The sequence below is a fragment of the Hemicordylus capensis genome, chromosome 1 (assembly GCF_027244095.1).
Source record: "Hemicordylus capensis ecotype Gifberg chromosome 1, rHemCap1.1.pri, whole genome shotgun sequence".
Lineage (NCBI taxonomy): Eukaryota > Metazoa > Chordata > Lepidosauria > Squamata > Cordylidae > Hemicordylus > Hemicordylus capensis.
In genome coordinates, this window is record NC_069657.1 from 186,841,232 (window position 1) to 186,861,419 (window position 20,188).

At 43.7% G+C, this 20,188-nt stretch overlaps 2 long non-coding RNA genes across 2 annotated transcripts; one reads left to right on the top strand and one right to left on the bottom strand.

The window, feature by feature from the left end:
- Nucleotides 1-2,894: 2,894 nt before the first annotated feature.
- LOC128337388 (uncharacterized) lies at nucleotides 2,895-15,658 on the bottom strand. Its single transcript, XR_008312248.1, has 3 exons — nucleotides 15,521-15,658; nucleotides 5,919-6,081; nucleotides 2,895-4,130 (listed from the first exon to the last, which is right to left on the bottom strand). It is a non-coding gene; the product is annotated as an uncharacterized LOC128337388 (long non-coding RNA).
- LOC128337393 (uncharacterized) lies at nucleotides 14,609-16,915 on the top strand. The gene is made up of 3 exons (XR_008312251.1): nucleotides 14,609-14,969; nucleotides 15,225-15,266; nucleotides 16,085-16,915. It is a non-coding gene; the product is annotated as an uncharacterized LOC128337393 (long non-coding RNA).
- Nucleotides 16,916-20,188: the final 3,273 nt, after the last annotated feature.

A 20,188-nucleotide genomic window follows, 5' to 3' on the forward strand; every position in this document is an offset into this window, starting at 1 on the left:
GGTCTATATAAAACAGCTATCTATGGCCAACCTTAACATCCAAGTATGTTCCACGGAATATGCTGTTTGGACCAACCTGGCCCACTGGTTTTATATGTACAGTATACATTTGGCTTATATTATCTAAAAAGCAATAGAAGAATGGAGTAGAGGGCCATTTTTTGGCAAATGCCTTGTATCTCTCTAAATCATGTTTTTTAACGTATGTGTTTTAAAGGTTCAGACCTTTTCTTTCTTTCTTTCTTTCTTTCTTTCTTTCTTTTTCTTATTTGCCACAAATCAGACTGTTGCCACACACTTATATAGACAGAAATACATTTATTTTGCATATAGGCTAACTGAATTAGAAAGTAATTTTCATGGAGAGTTGGTGCCAGTTTAGCAGTTTTATCTAGACATCCGTCTCAATCCCATTTTTGAAGGCCCACGTGCTTTCAAGTGTGAATTACATCTACACAAAAGTTTCTGTTTCTCATCTTCTAAAATATAAAGTCAAAGTCTGGCAAAGGTCTCCAGTCAGATGAAAATGGTATTTTTTTTCTCTCCTTCTGCAAAGAAACATTAGCATTCTATCATTCCCAATTGCATTGTTGCTGATATCTCAAATGCACAAATAGATCTTTTCCCTGACGCTCCCCACTAGCTACCAATGTATTCATTCATAATTAAGATTTCTGTGCAACACATTGGGATTTTAGTGGATAAACAGCATTATTAAATTCCCACCAGTTTGATTGTTGAATATTTATTTAACTCATGTCCTCATATTCTTGTATTATGGCTTGCTATTTTTCATCAAGATGTTTGTACATGACAAAGAATTATCCAGGAATGCAACAGAAAAGACTGGGAACATAAACACTCCAAGTGCATACCTTCTGAGAGATATTTGTTTAACTTCTGGTGTGTATTTATAAGAACAGGGAGCTGCTCATTTACTTTACCCTTAGGAGAAAACTATAGGTTTGCATTTGTGTCCCCCAAAGCATGGCAATGTTTACTTCTGCTGTTCTGAAGCACCTTTTATCACTAAAGGAAACATTATAATTCCAGATACATGATGAATATTGTAAACCTCCTGATACAGCCATGCAGAAAAATATCACTCGGAATGAAAATAACAATTGTTGGGGGAAACGTAACCTGAAAATATCAACTTTTGTATGATAAATGTTTTGTAGGGAATTTCTCCATTTACTATAATGCATTCATAGATTTTTAACAAGGTCTTAAAATTGGTTTGTTTATTTTAGACATCTTCATAGCTCTCCTGGTTAAAGAATATTTTCCCTCCTTAAGAGGAAGCAAGAATGTCCAGCAACCATTAATTTGTTTTCAAGGTATGTTAACACTTGGCTTTGCCTTTCCACAGGGAGCTGGAATATTATGTGAACAGATACGCTTATCTGTGCATGATTAGATAAATACATATGTTCTTTGTGGCAATGGGCCATTGTAGAGGGAGGAAAATTGCTTAGCTCCCAATTTGAGCAATGGAGGAATGGAACAGAATGTGTATTGTTTGGAGCTGCCTATTAGGAGCATTCCTGGCTTCCATCAGAGAAGTGAAAAAGTTTATCATTTGGTGCTCTGTATAGCCTCTGGGTGGGGAACAGCCATGGAGCTGCCTCCTTGCTCTGAGAAGGTGGTGAGGTAGATACACATGGGATTGTGTGTGTTTGTGTTTGTTTGTTTATCTATCTATCTATCTATCTATCTATCTATCTATCTATCTATCTGACATATCTGTATACTGCCACTACTGAAGTCTCTAGGCAGTTTACAGCAATAAAACCAATAAATTTCAACAAACAAAACATTAACAATCAAATTAAAATACCCATTAAAACTAACACATATCTTAAAAGCTTGGCTAAAGAGATGCCACTTTAGTTGTTTCCTAGAAGCCAACAGGGATGGAGCAGCTCTAATCTCAACAGGAAATGCATTCCACAGCCCTGGGACAACTACAGAGCAGGCACGCCTTTCAGCTGCCACCCGACGAGCCATCAGCACTCTCAGATGAACCTCCCCTGAAGATCTTAAAAGGCAGCGGAGTTCATAACAAAAAAGCCTTTCCCTTAAATTGTTGCACCGTTATGGAAAGTGGCCCATGTTCACACTATTGATGAGCCAACACATTCTGAAGAGCAATCATATTCTGTTTTGGTGCTCTGGGGCATGATGTTCCAGGGCAGGGGTTATAATTCCCCCCCCAGCTTCTCTTCAAAGGTTTGTGAGTGACATGCACGCACACGTGTACCAAATATCGGAGAGGCCATCTTGAATTGGGGTGGATGACATCATTACAGACTATTGTCCTTGAGCTGCCCCTATATTGCCCTACAACTCTAGCAAATTTGGTTCAAATTAGTTAGGCAGTTCATAAGTTAGCCCAGTTATGCCTCAAATGTTCATGCCTCTGCCATCTTGAATGGGGTGGGTGATATCATCACAAACTACAATATGCCAGTGAGCTGTACCTATGTGTTACCCACTATAACTGTACCAAATGTAATTCAAATCCATTAGACTGTTCCCAGCCCATTTGCACCTCAAATGTTTATGCGTTAACCATCTTGAATCAGGGTGGATAACATAATCACAAACTATGCCAATGAGGTGTCCCTACAACTGTACCCAATTTGGTTCATGTTGTTCCAGTCATTGCGAAGTTTATGAGGGGGGCACACACACACACAGGCTCATGGACAGAATGCTGGGTGATCTCATAAGCTTACTTTCCTTAAGGAACTGTGGGCTAAAAAAATAGCTTTAAAATGAACAATAGGCAACAGTGACCATATGGTAGCCAAACAACTATATTTATCCAACATTTTCTATCTGAAGTAACAGTCAGTTAGCAAACAATGAAAAAGAAAGTTTTCCCATGGCATCACTAATTATTTTATTCGTATTTTGAAGAGTTAATCTACAGAAAACACCCCAAAATAATAATATTTATGTAGACATTTGTAGGAAACAACAAAGTTTTCAAGTACAGTTCTTTTAGCTAACTATAAAAGTCATTGTCACAATCTGCCTTTTTCAAGTCATCTTCATCACCTTGGCTGTCACATTGCCCTACATGGGATGTTGCCACAAGATGTTGTCAAACCATACTTCATACAAATACACATGAGCACAGTACAAAATTGTTTTTGCACTTGCAGCACAACAGTTCAATAACTTAATCAGCTGCTGGTTTCCCAGTTATCCACTGAATAGCAGCTACCTCAGCTACCTTCCATCTCTAGCTGTCTGGGTCAGGCAGCTTTGCCACTTAATATTGTTTGTTTGTTAGCAAGCCCCATAACAAATTGTTCTCTGGGTGGCTCATAACACAGCCTTAAAACTTCAAATAAAAATACATACATGAAATCACAACACATCAAACAAGAAATAAAATACAAAATATAATACAAAACAATTTTAAAACTTTTTAAACTTCAATTTAAAAAATCAAATTTAGAAATCAAAATGTAAAAGGGCCTGAGTGAATATAAAGGCTTGATAATTAGCATGGTGAATATTCTGTTGCAGGTAGGGATGTGCCCGAACAATGGTTCAAAGCATAGTTTGAGCACTTTTTGTGAGCAGTGCAGGGGAGCTTTAAGAAAGAGGAGAGCAGGTCCACTCTCCGCTGATGATGATCACACAAATGATGCCCATGCATGCGTGGATAGCATGTGTGTGCTAGCACCATGCGAGGGTATTTGGGCTGAGCACCACCCCAGCAGAAAACTGCATGGGGCAGCAGAAGATTATGTAGCATAACTCATTTAAGTCTGCTATGTTTTCAAATGCATTTTGGCTGTAGACTGGTGCACATGCATAGAAAGGCATGCACATAAACACTAAGACACCCTGGAGTTATCACTGATGTGAATGTACTTCTGTTATACGAGGACGAATATCACGAAGTGACTCTTTATTAATCACTGAAAAACAGTAACTGTCATTATTCTTACATCAAGTTCACTAAATGTTGTAACTATGTCTATGTACATGATCTGATCACATATTCCTCCCCATTTTGTTCCTCCTTCCCCTTCTTCTGTTGTTTTCCTTCTGTTAGTTTTAGATTGTGAGCCGCTTGGAGCCGGGAGCTGTCTTCCAGTTCTTTGGTGCTATACAAAATAAATACATTATAAGATGTATTATATTATATTAATTATATTATTATGTATTCCAGTCAGGCGTTCAGGAGGGGAACACTGCCTGGAGTCCCACGAGGCAGAATCCCTGCAACAAATTACTCTTATTGTTCTCTCCTGGAAGCATTGGAGGAGGAGGGCCCCAATACTATGTTTTTCTCTGGGCCCCAAGTGACAGTATCGCTCTGCGGTCCTGATAGCACACAGTGCTAGGCCAGCTATGAATTTAAGTAGGTGCTCAATCCAACAAGTGGAAATGTGCATATGTTCCCCAGGCTTGAGAAATCGAATCCAAAGGCTAGTCAGTTTGTCATGTATCACACAAACTGTTAGGAGCGGGAGTTAATTCAGCCTTCTCCTCCTCTGCTCAGATGATTGTCACTGTTGAAGATAACCTGACCATGACTTTGTGTGCATGTCCATTTCCCCCTGTTAGACTGGAGATCAGGAGCACTAATCCAACTACTGTATAGATCTTTCCTTAGAGCCAGCAGGATAATTCCAGGTTATAGAAATATTCCACCACTTCTGTCAAGAGCTTGCCATATCTTGGCATCATATTGTTTTAATATGATTGTTTTTCATTATTCGTGCCATAGAGCAGTTGTCTATATGGTCCTTTTGAGTCTTACTCTTTACACTGCCCATTGAACCTTCTACTTCTGAATGCAGGATAAGTTCCTCCAATGCTCCTTATCTTTATGTTAAAACAAGGGAGGTTAATTAACACCTTCCATTATCTGTGTTCCTTTTTAATTGCCCAGTTAATCTGTGATGTACCAAAGTCAGCACAATCTCTCGGCAAAGCTTTATAAAACAAAAAATCATTGCACAAACCTTTGAGACTCAAAATGATATTGAATCATTTTGTATTGCTGAAAACATTCTTGTGAAAGTATCTTGATTATGTAATGCTCTTTTTAATATTGGCACTCTTTCCATTGTGAGCAGATGACTGTTTCTGTGATGGCGTCTCTAAGTTGCCAGAAACCCACAGCCCGGCTTTATACAAAACATTACTGCGATATTTTGTCCAGGATAGAGATATATTAGTAGTAATTAGGGCTATTGGAATCCAAAAATTGGTTGTCAGACAGCTGCAAAATTGATAATATCAAATGAATCCAAGATAGTCTACATTAAACAAGTATAAATGAATATTATATAATGTTGCCAAATTGTTAGTGCTTCTTTTAATGTCATTTTATTTGTTCAGAGTTTTAATAATGGTATGTTAGTCTATGGTCATATCATAAAAGATAGTGGCTGATCTCCAATGTTACATGTACATGACAGGGGAGGAGCAATATTTGACCATCTCTCCTTCCCTCTGAAACCCACTGTGTCTCCTGAAAATATGTCCCTCAGGGTTGCCCAAAGAAATAATTTGCCATCACCAGGATTTCACTTGTCCAGCTCCATGGAATCAAGGTGGCTATCATGTCACACCAAATGAGTCCTGAATCCCAAGCACTCAAGAACTAGACACTGTGATTTATAAATAATAGCAAAGGATTCAAGTGAGCAGTTGAAATTATAAGTATTATACTTACTTCAATTACCCCACTGGGTGACATTGGTCAATAACCATCTCTCAGCCTAACCTACCTCCCAGGGTCATTGTGAAGATAAAGTAGGCAGAGGAGAGAATAATGTATGCTATGCTGAGCTCACAGAAGGAAGGGTGGGGTATAACCAAAATAATAAATAAATCAATATGTATGCATATCTGTAGGGGAAGAACTGAACTCTCAAGCTTACCATGACAACTTGTTCCCACTGTACTGCTGTGTTTTGGATCTCCTGTGGTTTCATTTGCTGAAATGGGGTTTTAATTTTGTTCCTCATTATGCTTGGAGAGTTTTTGTAAGTTCTTGGTTTCAGATTGTAAACTGCTTTGAGATCTTTCATGATCTCATATCATCTATAATATAAAACAAACAAACAAACAAATAACATTAGAACAGGAACGGCAACACTGCTGCAGCAAGGTAGCAAACGTCCATACCCTGCCTTTCAGTATACCTTAGACCTGAACTGGAGGTGTGGGAAACAGAATGTTTAGTCACTCCTTTATGCAGTTCTTGGTTTCTTTACTGACCTAGAAAGGAAATGCGAGCTTGTGACAGGTCCTGCCATGCAGACACCTGTCAATTACTAAAGAAAGTGCTGAGAGAACTAACCCATGACACACAGGCCCATGGGCATACTGTTGATAAGACAAAGGGAGGCAAATGTCTCCTGGCCCACAGCCTCTGAGGGGTCCCCCAAGGCCAGTCCTTGTCCTCTCTCCAGTCCCGTAGACAGGAGTGTGAGCTGTAGTCCCCCCAAGCAGGTTTTCTGTGACTCTCGATTCCCCTATTATCAGGTGGAGTGGAGGAGAGTGGCAGTGACTGCAGCAGCAGCAGACAGGCTTCTTGAGCTCTTCCCCCACTCGGCAACTGAGTGCAGTTAGGATGGAGCTGGGACTGGGAGCTAGCAAGCTGTTCAAGTGGAAAGGAAAGTCAAACAAAGTAACAATTCTTATCTGTGTGTTTTTTATGTGTGATTTGTTCTTTTTCCTGTTTCCCACATTTATGTTCTGTGTGTGTGAGAGAGAGGGAGAAGAAGAGGGAGAGGGAGATTGTTTTTGCCCAAGCTATTTTTAACTTTTAAAAAATGATTTTAAAAGATTAGGGTCTTCCCTCCGAGTCCTGATGACCCATGTGAAGTGATCTTCTTCCAACTTGCAATCGTTTTCCTCTCTATGGAAAAGAAACAGGGTGTGGTGGCATTGATCGCTTCTTTGATGGTGCTGTGGTTGTTGAAAATATCTATTATATTAATTCTCCTGGGTGTGCCTTGGAATGTGCGTCCCGGCACCCAGCTGATTGGTTGGGCGGCAGAGGCGCCTGATTGGTTGGGGCGCACCCAGAAGAATTGGCTGGCTGGGCAGCTGCGGAGGCAAGGCGGCAGGCCCGGCAGCGGCACTCGGCCTGGCAGCCTGCGCCCGGCACCCAGCTCCGCCAAAGACTGGGGCAGGTGGCGGGGAGAGGTAGCCGGCCCCAAAGAGCACACAGATGCTCTGTGTGGGAGTCGGGACTGGTACTGGGAGGCAAGCAGCGGCCGGGGAGGCAAGCGGTGGGCCACGGAACTGGCACTCATCCTGGCGGCGGGCCTGTGGCCACAGCCGCAGAGACAAAGCAGCAGCAGCGGGCCCAGCCATGGCAGCGAGGCAGCCCCAGGCCCGGCCCGCCCGCCCGTGTAGGCCAGGCAGCAGGCCTGGCTGTGGAGGCACCCGTTGAGACAAGGTGCCCATGGGAGGGCGGTGGTGGGAGGGAACCAGGTGGTGGGACTTCCCTGCTCGCTGCCCGGGAGGAAGAACGGCAGTGGTGGGGCCCTTTTCAGCCGCCAGCTTCCCTAAGGAGGGCCTGGCCTGTGGCAGCGGAGGGAAAGTACTCAGTGTGGGGAGGGGAGGGAAAAAGGGAGGGGGCGGGCAAGAGAGAGGGGGAGGGGGAGGTCAAGAGAGAGTGGTGCAGGGGGAGGGGAGAGCAAGAGAGAGGGGAGGGCAAGAGGGCAAGAGAGAGTGGGGCTGGGGGCAGGGGGAGGGAAGGCAGGAGAGAGTGGGGCAGGAGGGGGGAGGGCAAGAGATAATTGGGTGGGATGGGGAGGGTGGTAAGAGAATTGGGTGGGAGGGGGAGGGGGTCTGGAGGGAGGGGGGAACAGCCAGCCCCAAAGAGCGCACAGATGCTCTGTGCGGGTCAGCTAGTATTCAATTGTTTTTCAACCAAACAAGTTCTCAAAAAAATGTTTCTTGCTCCCAGAATGGCTCATGATACTTTAGGGTTGGGGAAGAGTGGAGCTAGCCTAGCATCCTTCCCAATTATTTACTAATAACCAAGATGCAAGTTTTGAGTGGTATAAAAATATGTTAAATAAAATAAATAATTTTAAACTGGTTTGCCTGGATATCCCTTCACCTACCTTTTCCAACTGAAAAGTACTGGTGTTTAAAAAAAAAAAATCCTGCCTTGCTAATGACAAGCCCTGACAATAACTGTTAAGCTTGGAAGAGAAGCTTCCTTTGGAACCCACAGAAGGGGAGGAGAGCAAGTCTTGTAGTAGGAACATAAGAACATGGGAAGCTCCCATATACTGAGTCAGTTGCTTGGTCTATCTAGTTCAGTATTGTCTACACAGACTGGCAGAGGCTTCTCCAAGGTTGTAGGCAGGAATGTCTCTCAGCCCTATCTTGGAGAAGGCAGGGAGGGAACTTGAAACCTAGATGCTCTTTCCCAGAGGGGCTCCATCCCCTAAAGGGAATATCTTACCGTGCTCACATGTGGTCTCCCATTCAAATGCAACCCGGACAGACCCTGCTTAGCTAATGTGACAAGTCAGGCTTGCTACCACAAGACAGCTCTCCCAGCTTGCCTCTCCAAGTAGCAAGCATGAATTGCGCTCTTATGTTTCATAAAGCTGATACTGTTGTATGATTTGGTTCTGCTGTTGTTTGCACTTTATAACTGTAGTCCCCTGTCCGCTGTTAATCTGCTACACTATATTACACGTGTCCTTAATGTTCTTCTGCAGCAGAGACATGGGGCCAGGAGAAGGAGAGGAAGGCAGTGAGGGGCCCATTTTAAACTCTTGTCTCCAGGCCCACTCCAACCTTGGTACGCCCCTGCACAGGCCAGCAAGCAGGTCTCCACTAGTGACAGCTATCTTTTAAGCACTCCAGCAGGCCTAATCAGGGAGTCATCTCCAGTTGCATTGCAATTATATCCAATTCTTATATTGCTGTTGCATTAGTGGTGCCTTTCATAGTGATGAACAAAATCATTTTTGCTATACATCCTTTTGCTTTGTGAAAACACTTCTTTTAACAGAAGGAATAACAGCAGGGTAAACCAGTTCTTAAACCCAAGCGCCTTAATCATAGCAAGAGAAGGGCTCAGTCTGAAGCAAGACAACATTTTGAAAGACCTGCCAGGAAGTTTAAGATCTCGGTTGGGGGAAGGGTCCTCCATGGGAGGGATACCTCCTGCCTTCCTAAGTTAGGTATATTTCTAATCCCCTGCTGAGCAAAGCGGCACCTTTTAAAAGAAACGATTCTCTTTATTTAGCAAGGGAAGAGCCACTGGCCCTATCCAACCTCAGCACAGCATTCCTCCGGTGGCTGTTGCTGGTGTCTTTCTTATGTTTCTTTTTAGATGGTGAGCGCTTGCGGGACAGGGAGCCATTTAATTAATTTATTAATTTATTTCTGTATGTAAACCGCTTTGGGAACTTTGGTTGCAAAGTGATATTCATTGTACTGTATGTGTCCACTGTGGGAGGCCTCTTTTAACTGGGGGAGTACCCAGTTATTTAACTGCATCTCCAGGTGGGTTCAGGGGGCACCAACTCTTGTTTGTTTACTATATTCATATACTTCCTGAGACGTGCATCTCTAGGTGGTGTACACAATCCAAAACATGACAAATAAAAAAAGAGCAAAGACAACCAAAACAATTTCATGGAACAAAAAGTTAAAACAGTCTCATGGGATAGAAACCATTAAAAAGGAAAATTAATTTAAGTTAAAGCCTGAGAAAGTGAGGGGTGTCCTGACCTGTTTAGCCAACAGGTTGAGCCTTTTTTTTAATTCCCCAAGGCTTTTATGGACCATGGGTGGCTACTGTTTATTTGGGTGGGTTTTTTTGGTGCTTTGTTGCTGTTCTGTGCTGGAGTTGTTATAAATTGCTTTGGATATTTTAATAGAAAAGCAGCATATAATAGAAATACTTCAGGTCAGTTACTAAGACGCTCTTCGGATGAAAATGGCAGAAACTGGTATTTATTTCTCATGTTGGTGTATCACACTTTTAACATGGACCCTTTGTTTATCCTCAGGAGTTCTGCCTTTACCCAATAACCCTCTTCCCAGTCCAGCAAGGAGCATGTGTGCCTGGAAGCCAGCTGCCACACACACATTCTTTACCTGGAGGAGGAACCTTATATGTAAACAGGTGTCGCGCATACAGTTCTGTCCTCAGTCCAGTTACTAGGCATGTTCAGACCTTGAACTGTTGGAATATCAGCAATAGTGCTGAACAGCTCTTCGGAAGGATTTCGTTTAGGACTGCACAACTTCAGCCCTCTTGCCAATGGCTATTGGCCACTGTTGCTAGGTATTATGGGAGTTCAAATCCAATAATAGCTGGAGGGCCAAAGTTGTACGGCCATGATTTAGTTCTTCCCACTCCCACCAAAGGGCAATCAACACAATTTCCAGTTGTTTGGCAGTGCTACATGGACTTGGCTGCAGCTAATGCATACATGCATGCATAGCTGGATCAGGGCAATGTGAAATAGGCATGCCTGAAGCCTTATTCACATGTTTTGTTGAATACACATATAATCTGTGTATGCATGTATAAATCTGTACACACATAAAGTTATTCATACTTTGTACTGAATGCACATACAATAGTACACTTCATTTGTATCCTGCATTTTGGGTACACTGCAACATAGGAAGCTGCCATATACTGAGTAAAACCATTGGTCTATCTAGCTCAGTATTGTCTTCACAGACTGGCAGAGGCATCTCCAAGGTTGCAGGCAGGAATCTCTCTCAGCCCTATCTTGGAGAAGCCAGGGAGGGAACTTGAAACCTTCTGCTCTTCTCAGAGCGGCTCCATTCCCTGAGGGAAATATCTTACAGTGCTCACACTTCTAATCTCCCATTCATATGCAACCAGGGCAGACCCTGCTTAGCTAAGGGGACAAGTTATGCTTGCTACCACAAGATTAGCTCTCCTCCATACCCAGGTTCATTTTTTAAAATAAATACACATACAGTCATTAACACAGAAGTATGTACATGTGTACAGATACCTAAATGTACATACAACATACTGTCTGAAGAAGGCTGGGGATATAAGCCATATTCAGACATTATGTTGTACCAGTGTACAAGTGTCTCTACACTTCTACATGTGTTTGTGTGGATGACAGTACATGCGTTCAGTGAACCTGGATACAAGGCCTCTCAAATACAGGGTACAGATAGGAAGTGTACTACTGTACTGCATTAAACATAACATGTGAATAACTGTACATGTGTGTACATTCTATGTGTGTTGAACATAACATGGGAACAGAATTAATGTGTCTTTCCCAAAGCTACTCAGTAAGCTTAATTGTTGAGACCAGCTAATATGCATTATATTTTTACTCCAAAAAACGAGCTACATACAAAATGAGCTACATACGCATCACCATGTTTGTCATGATCCATGGTGAATGTACTTTTGGTAGCAAAGCTGGACTGGAAGTTCTGTAATGTATAAAATAGTTCTGCATGGGGATTTGAATTTGGGTTTCCTGTATCTAAACCCAATAATCTATCTAGTAAGTGCACCACACTGAGGCTAAGTTCAGACAGAACACAAAACCATGGTTTGTACTAACCATGGTTAGGAACTTGCACCATGGTTTGAAATCCAGCTGAATAACAGGTAAACCATAGGTTAGAGCTGTTTGTTTGCTTTTGCTTCCATCTGTTCAGGATCATCTCCATGTTATAGAAACCTATTGAAGTACTATTTGGAGAGGAGAGCTGGTCTTGTGGCAGCAAGCATGACTTGTCCCCATAGCTAAGCAGGGTCTGTCCTGGTTGCATCTGAATGGGAGACTTGATGTGTGGGCACTGCAAGATATTCCCCTCAGGGGATGAAGCCACTCTGGGAAGAGCAGAAGGTTCCAAGTTCCTTCCCTGGCTTCTCCAAGATAGGGCTGAGAGAGATTCCTGCCTGCAACCTTGGAGAAGCCGCTGCCAGTTTGTGAAGACAATACTGAGCTAGATAGACCAGTGGTCTGACTCAGTATATGGCAGTTTCCTATGTTACAATAATGAACCTAAAGATGGCCACTTAATATGGTCTTTGTATGTGAAATCATCAGATATAATGGGAAGCTACAGATATTAGTTTTGCAAAGTAGTTTTATAATTTGTAAATCAGCTTCAAACTGTGGTTTCAGATTCTGGGGGGTTGTCAAGACCAAACCAACCAGGATTTCTGGGCAGGATTGGAGTCCAATGTTAAAACAACTCCTGTTTTCAGACACCCAGCTTGGCTCTCTCATTATAGGTATACAACAACACAAAGGACGTGCTAAGGGAATTTACATACATTATAGCAGCACCAAATGGACTCCATATTATCATTGGCTCATTTGGGTCTGCAACAACAGGATGATGTTCCCATCTACACAGGATTGCAATGATTCTTGTACTCTGGGCAATTCCAAGAAGTATCATAGAGATTGCATTAACTTGCATGGAAAATGTAACAACGTCTGAACCATCCCTACAACCTGTTTTGTTGGAAAGTGGTTGGAGTCATGCACAGAATGCGACTGCACAGAATTGGTGATTTTGCACGTAATGATATAGATGGCAACTTACATAACAACAGGAAATAAAATATTGATCAGTGGGGTGAGAAAATTGCTTCCTGCAGCACCTGAGGTTCACAAGGCAAAAGGATACCAAATACACACACAGGTTTACAGACAATGTTAGTTCTAGTTTCCATTTTCTGGAGCATTTTCGGACAGCAGGCTTTACCATGGGTTTACTGCGAGGCTTTACTGAGAGTTTGTCGTTGCCAAAAAAGAAACTGACGCAAAGAATGAACTTTTTAACCCCAGATAGAAATTGGGCGACACTCTAATGCACATTGAAAAACCCGAATCGTGTGTGAATTGCTCCCCGATAACTCACAGGGACTTTGGTGTAAATTTGCCTGATATATGAACACACATCCTCCATTCTGGAGGAGATGCAAACTAAAAACTCTGTGTGAAAAAGCTCGTGGGAGTTAGTCCCACATGCCTTCATGCCGTGGGGTATCTGAAGATGTTTAATTCGGGGGATTAAATGGACACATAGGGTCGGCTCCCCTCCGCAATCCCTGGCAGATCTTTTTCCTGTGTCATCCTCCAACCAATGACAAATCACATCAGAGAGGAGGAGAGTGAGAGAGCTTTGTTGTTGTTAGTTTGACAGCTAAGAAGGGAAGAACGGCATGACGAGTTGCCAAGCAGGCGGATCAAACAGCAGAACACTTAACCCAAGCCTGCCAAATCTGACCCAAATCTTTGCTGATTTTTATAATGGACTTGCCTTTGTGAGTGAATGCCTTCATCACCTCATGCCCCTGCTACACACACACTCCCAGACCATCTAAGAGGCAGGTTTCAGGCAAATCAACTCAGACAAAAAAAATCTCAGGTTACATCAAGCTGTAGCCTCCATTCTGCATGTCTAATGTGGGCCTATGTTAAGACCCACATTTTGCAGTTTGTGCTTGCGTTTATCTCAGGAATTTCTCTTCCCCCCCCCCCTCACTTCTGGACTCCCTCCACAGAATTTCACCAATCTGCTAAAACCCTCCCCCACCCCATGCTTGCAATTGCAAGTACTCTGAGCAGACCATACCAAACACAACTGTCAAACTCCTCTTCATTGCATTTTGAAAAATGCCATGGCCACTCCACACATCAAGGGAGAGGTGCTTGGCCATAACAGAAGCCCTGGGTTTTTCCCCAAAAAGCCACTAAAACTAGAGGGCTTTTAAAAGCTGGACATACTTTGGGCTAAGCCAGAATGTGCAGCCTTTATTCAGGGGGGAAACATAGTCATGTCTGTACTGGTCCTTGATAGCATTGAAAGGCATCATCTCATACTGTGTGGGAGGAGGCAATGGTAAACCCTTCCTGTATTCTACCAAAGAAAACCACAGTGCTCTGTGGGCCCCAGGAGTTGAAATCAACTTGATGGCACACTTCTTTACTTCGGGGTAAATGCAGCTAATATGTGGACTTGCATACTCCATTCTGGAGGCGATTCAAAGTAAAAGCCATGTGTGTAAAGCCTCCTGGAGGCTTTTCAGACAGCCTGCGAATTTGGGGCATAATGGATACTCCAAAGCAAAAACAGGGTGGTGGTGTTTTTTTTACCCCAGACATAAATCAGGCCAGGTTCCAGTACAGAGGGGGCAACTCAAATTGTGTGTGAAGTGCTCTCTGAAATATTGTATGGACTTTGTGGTAAATCTGGCTGATATGTGACCGCACACCCACCCTCCCAAAGTAAAGTCACGGTAAAGTTGCCATCTTAAAAAGCTGCTGGAGATTTTATTTTTGCCCCTGCAGACCGCTTTTACAGTACACTGTTTTTTAACATGGATTTTCCTTCCACATACAAAGGCTATTTACATGCATTGAACAGAGTTCACACAAGCCATTCACACAAGAGTTCACACTGAGCCATTTCAGAAGGGCGGTATAAAAATCGAATGAATGAATGAACAGGCGTATGAATACCTCCAACAGGCACGATCATCTGTGAAACATTTACCCATTTTGCGATGAATGTGAAACATTCACCCATTTTGCCATGTAAGGGAAGGCCTTGACAGATGACAGGTTTCTTTCATGAGAACATGTTAGGAAATGTGCATGTGATTTCCCTGCTTTTTAAGGGTTAAAAAATCAGGTGATGTAGGCTTGCCCAGTAGGGGGCTGCAAGATGAATAGGGAAAGCTGAGGGGTTTTTTTACAACTAAGGTTAAAAAAAGAAAAAAGGCACAACCCTCCTCAGAGCATCCAGAGGCCTGCTGAAAAAGGTCCCTGGGAGCTAAGTTAGGCTGAGAGAGAAGCGACAGGCCCAGAGTCACCCAGCAAGTATCGTAGCTGAACGGGGATTTGAACTCCCCAGTCCTGTGATTAAACACAGGAGGAAATTAATAGCTTAAGTGGTTGTTTTGTTGATATCTAATGGTACATCAAATTGTTTCTTGTGTTGTTTGCTGTATTTTGGGTCTTTTGACCATAATAAACGGACTGACTGACAAATTAACGTTGTTATAAACCAAATTGGGCCACTTAATCACTTGGCCTTACCATGAATGATGATGCTTGAAATCATATTGTTTTTATTTAGGGTCATTACAAACTGAAGTAACACAGAGTTTTATTCGAGAGTAATTCATACATGCTCCCATTTACCAAGAGTCTGCTTTCTTTTTAATATAGTATGTCTGGTAGACCTGGCCAGAAGGTGTAGCCGTGAAGGGGGTAAGTTATTTTTAATGAAACAGAAAGACCTTGCTAGCAGCTAACTTTACTATGGGACTGGGTTTTTTTTAATGTAAAGTACAGTTGTGCCCTTGTCGGTGCCGACTCCTGGTGACCACAGACCCATGTGGTTTTCTTGGGTAGAATACAGGAGGGGTTTACCATTGCCTCCTCTGGCACTGTGTGAGCCTTTTGGCACCTTCCCATATCGCTGCTGCCCGATAGAGGAGTTTCCTATAGTCTGGGAAACATACCAGCGGGGATTCGAACCAGCAACCTCTTGCTTGCTAGACAAGTCATTTCCCCGCTGCACCATTAGGTACATGAGGCAAACGACAATGTATGGCACAAACCAGAAAGTCGTGACCTTCCTCTCTTTGCTGCTGTTTTATTATGCCTTCATTGTGATCTGTCTGCCACCTACAGGTAGATAGGTAAAATGCAAGAGATGCCGAGATCTCCACAGTGTTTTCTGAGGTGAAGAAAAATAACTATTTGTTAACATATCTAGCTAGAGAATAATTTAGTGTACATGTTGAATTCATTCTTTTAAATGACAGAATCATAGTACTACATGATCAGGGGGTGGAAATAGTGAATACCATACATGAGATAATCTGGGAACTGATCTATGTAAAAAGAGAATCGGAGCAGCTAGCCAGTCAAATGAAGACTTAATCTAGTCATGTGCCAGATGTCAAACCTTTAGAAATAAAAACCAAAGAGAGCGCATATTACTTCATGAAATTGCAAAGAGATGTTGGCAGAAATTAGGAACTGACTGACTTGAATCTAAAACTAATGTTTTAATTTTTTAGAAAGAGGGTTGGAGACAGGGGCGTAACTACCATTAGGCAAGGGGAGGCGGCTGCCTGGGGCCCCCCACACCTCGAGGGGCCCCCCAGAGGTAAGTCACATGTGAAGTGAGTGTGTGTGTATCAGCAAAGGGCCCCTTTTAAAATTTTGTCTCTGGGCCCACTCCAGCCTCGTTACACCCCTGGTTGAAGATGTATTGATACTACGAACCAAAGCGTTGCATGGGTGGCTAGCTACAAGGAGGCAAATAGTTCTTTTAAAAATGCCAGTAGTGAAGCCAAAACAATTTATTCATGCTAAATAAACAGAAAGAAATTATTTCAGAATGCATTTCTTTATATGTTGTAGTAGCTTATGCTGCTAAATACACATTCTACTGTCATCTACCTTTCTCTGCAATCTGAAGTGTTTTCTACTGAGCAATACAACATTTAAAACTGTTATACCAATATGCTGCTTTATTCATTCATTCATTCATTCATTCATTTATATCCTGCTCTTCCTCCAAGGAGCCCAGAGCGGTGTACTGCATTCTTGAGTTTCTCCTCACAACAACCCTGTGAAGTAGGTTAGGCATGTGCACCTTCAATCATGTTTTCTCCTTATTTTTCTTGAATGTGAAAATATTTGTTCAAACTTGCAGATGTGGAGGTAACACAATTAATATATTCTAAACAAGGGGGAAATTAGCCTTAAATTGTTTTTCTACACTTTGAAAGAAAGAAAGAGGAAGGAAAAAATGCCAGCAGTGAACTGAAAACTTGAGCAGCAGCCATTTTGAGATTGGTGGTTGTAAGAGTTGCCTGTATTAAGTAAACTTTGTTTGATCCACATTTCATTATCCTGTAGCATAATTTAATAAAGTTTGCAGCAGCAAATATTACACTCATAAGTATTTTTCCTGCTTACATAAATAAACTAGTCTCTTCATAAGAGAACAGTGTTCATCACAGGGAACCATCCCAAAGGGCCATGTTACAACAGATCTGTGTTTTCCCCCCATGAGGAATCATGACACAATAGTAACTGAAAAGTATAATCTCTGAAAAACAGCACAGCTGACTTTCCGTAAACAGCACAGCTGACTTTTTGCTGAATCCTTTGAGGTCCAGAGCACTTCCAGTTATGTCAAACATTTTTCGTTATGCCATCTTTGAATTTAATAGTGGAATATTATCATCCTGGCTAACATTCCATAAACACAAAGAGCATGAGAGAGGTTCAAAGCCAGTATAAGCAATAAGTAGGAAAAAGCACTTTTAAGGCACTGGGGCTATAACTCATTGGGGTTATATCATATATAACCCCGACAACTCATAGATGGAAACAGAGACACTCCTGTAAATGAGTGGCTGGACCTAAGGGCAGAGTCTTGCAACCTAGTGGCATAGTTTGCCAGATGAGAGTGGAGCCAGACAACAGAATCCAGATTCAAATGTGCCAGAAGCTGAAAATAAGAACTAAACATTATGCAAGAAATATTGTATGCATAATATAAACATTATGCAACAAAAGCATTAAGATCTCTGAGCAGGTGCGGAGCGAGGCTGGCAGCGGCCCGTGTTCAGCCGCCACAGCTCTCTGGCCCTGCCCCCGCATCTGACATCATACACAGGGGCGTGGTCTCCCTCCCAAACGGGGCCGCTTTTAAAGACAGGGAGAGTCACTCCAGCCCCCCAAATGGGGCTGCGTGGCCCCATTTGGCAGCAAAATCACACACCCCGCATCTGATGTCAGATGCGGGGGGCGTGATTGGCAGCGGCCTGGGTTCTTTGAACCCATTCATCCAATGGTGGTTCTGCCCCTGTCTCTGAGCATATACAGTGAGGCCTTGCACATGATCATCTGGAGGTTTTTTGGGAAAAGGAAGAGCCCTAACCCTGATGCCCACATACAACCAGTCTCCACTGGGCTTATCCCTACTCACCACCCAGATGATGATGGTTACCAAGAGCTGGGAGGAGGGAAGGTCTTTCAGGTATTGGGAAAGACCTCTCAAAATGCACTGTGCTGGCAACAGTGGGGAAAACCAGGGATGTGCATGAACTGGTCCGCAGGCCGTGTTGGAGGCCTGCGAACTGGTTCACAAGTGACCCGGTCCGGCGGTCTGAAGCCAGGGGGGGATCGTCTCGCTTTAAGGGTGGGGGGTTGTACTTACCACTCCCGCCCCTTTTGCCCCTCTGGTGCTCCAATTTCCATTTAAATTTTCGGGGCGGCAGCATTCCTTCCTGCCACCCCTGCCCCCTTGTTGACCGGTAACAACAGAAGTAACTTCCGTGCATGCGCCTGCTGCTGACGCGCACACATGCAGCACACATCACACATTGCATGCCCACACTGTGCAGTGGGCAGGCGGGCATCAGTGGTGGGTGCACGCGCATCAGCGGCAGGCACATGCATGGAAGTTACTTCCACTATTACCAGTCAACAAGGGGGTAGGGGTGGCAGGGAGGAATGCTGCCGCCCTGAAAATTTCAACGAAAATTGGAGCACCGGAGGGGGGGAAGTGGCGGGAGTGCCCCCCCTTAAAGCGAGACACACACACACTCAGTGTCGGACTGCGGCTCCACGGTCCGTGCACATCCCTAAGGAAAACCTCATTACATCACAACCATCCTCTGGCCATGAAGGGGAAGGAGGCGGGGCAAGCCCCAGACAAGCCATTTTGAGCAAGTGATCTTGAGATTGAATGGGTTGTACAGAGTGGCACATTCACAGATCACAGGCTCTCCAGCCACAGTGCTCTCTAACAACCATGGCAGCCAACTGCCAGGACCTGCAAACACAGGGAAAAGTGCACACATGACCAACAACCCCACATACCAGGGCCCCTGCTCTGTACGAATCTAGGTAAAGATCGAAAGTTAGAAGCAGGGTTACCCAGGTTTAGATGCTTGAGTGAAGAGGCTTAGTGTGTGTTTCTTATGAAGAACCAGGCAAGGATGGCGAACTTGTTTACATTTTATTGACAGATATAGTTGGTAGGTGGTACAGCTCTCTTGGAGTTCTCCTACTAGCTGCCACTTCTTCATTTAGCCCAGTGGTTCCCAACCCTGGAGCCTCCAGATGTTGCTGAACTACAGCTCCCATCAGCTGCAGCAACATTTGGAGGCTCCCAGTCTGGGAACCACTGATCTAGACCAAGTCTGCAACTTGGCCAAGACTGTTCAAGAAGCATATAATTAATCTGTGGAATTTGCTGCCACAGGATGTGGTTGATGGCCACCAGCGTGGATGGCTTGAAAAGCGATGTGATCCGGGACAAGAGGGAGATGCCCCGGAGGAGTGGCTCCAAAAGTTAGAATGATGCCTTAAGTGGGTAGAAGAGCCTTTTGACAGGAGCTAGCCCCCAGGGGCTTCAGGCCAAGGAATGAGAGCCGGAGCTAACCCCATTCAGGTGAGGCAGCTGCCATGGGAAGACTCCACCCTTGGAAGAAGTGGAGGGCTTTATAAAGGAGGAAGAAGAACAGAGGAGGAGGTGGCAAGAAGATGAGAGGCACTTCATCCTGGAAGCTGCAGTGAGCCAAAGCCGCCATTCTCATGGCAATCTTGGTCCCAGAGGGAGATCTCAAGGATAGTGAGCCTCATGGTGAAAGTCAGGGGCAATCGAGCTAAGAGAGATCTGGGGTCCCAGAGATCCAGCCCTGAAGGAAGGGAGGCCACTCAGTTGGGGCGCCATTTAACATAACTCTTTTAACAGAGTTAAAACAGAGTTAGACAGCGGGTATGGGGGAGGTGATCTACACCATCCCTCAACTTTTATGAAAAAAGATCCCCCCAAAAGAAGACGGAATTACTTGAAATTCTGTTGTTGATTCTGTTCATTTCCCCTGATGTTACCCCTATGCTGCCAGGCGGTCCCCTGAACCCGTTTGATGTCGCTCTGTCCCCCGGCGGGCCTTGTGACATCACAGGGGGTTAGACAAGTTCATGGTGAATACGTCTATTAATGGCTACTAGTCTTGATGGCTGCATGCTACTTCCAGGTTCAGAGACAGTTTGCCTATGGGGAATTGAAGAGTAAGTATTGCTTGAGGACATGTTTGTGTGCAGAAGGTCCCAGGTTCGATCTCTGGCATATCTTTTCAAAGGCTCTCAAGGCAGCA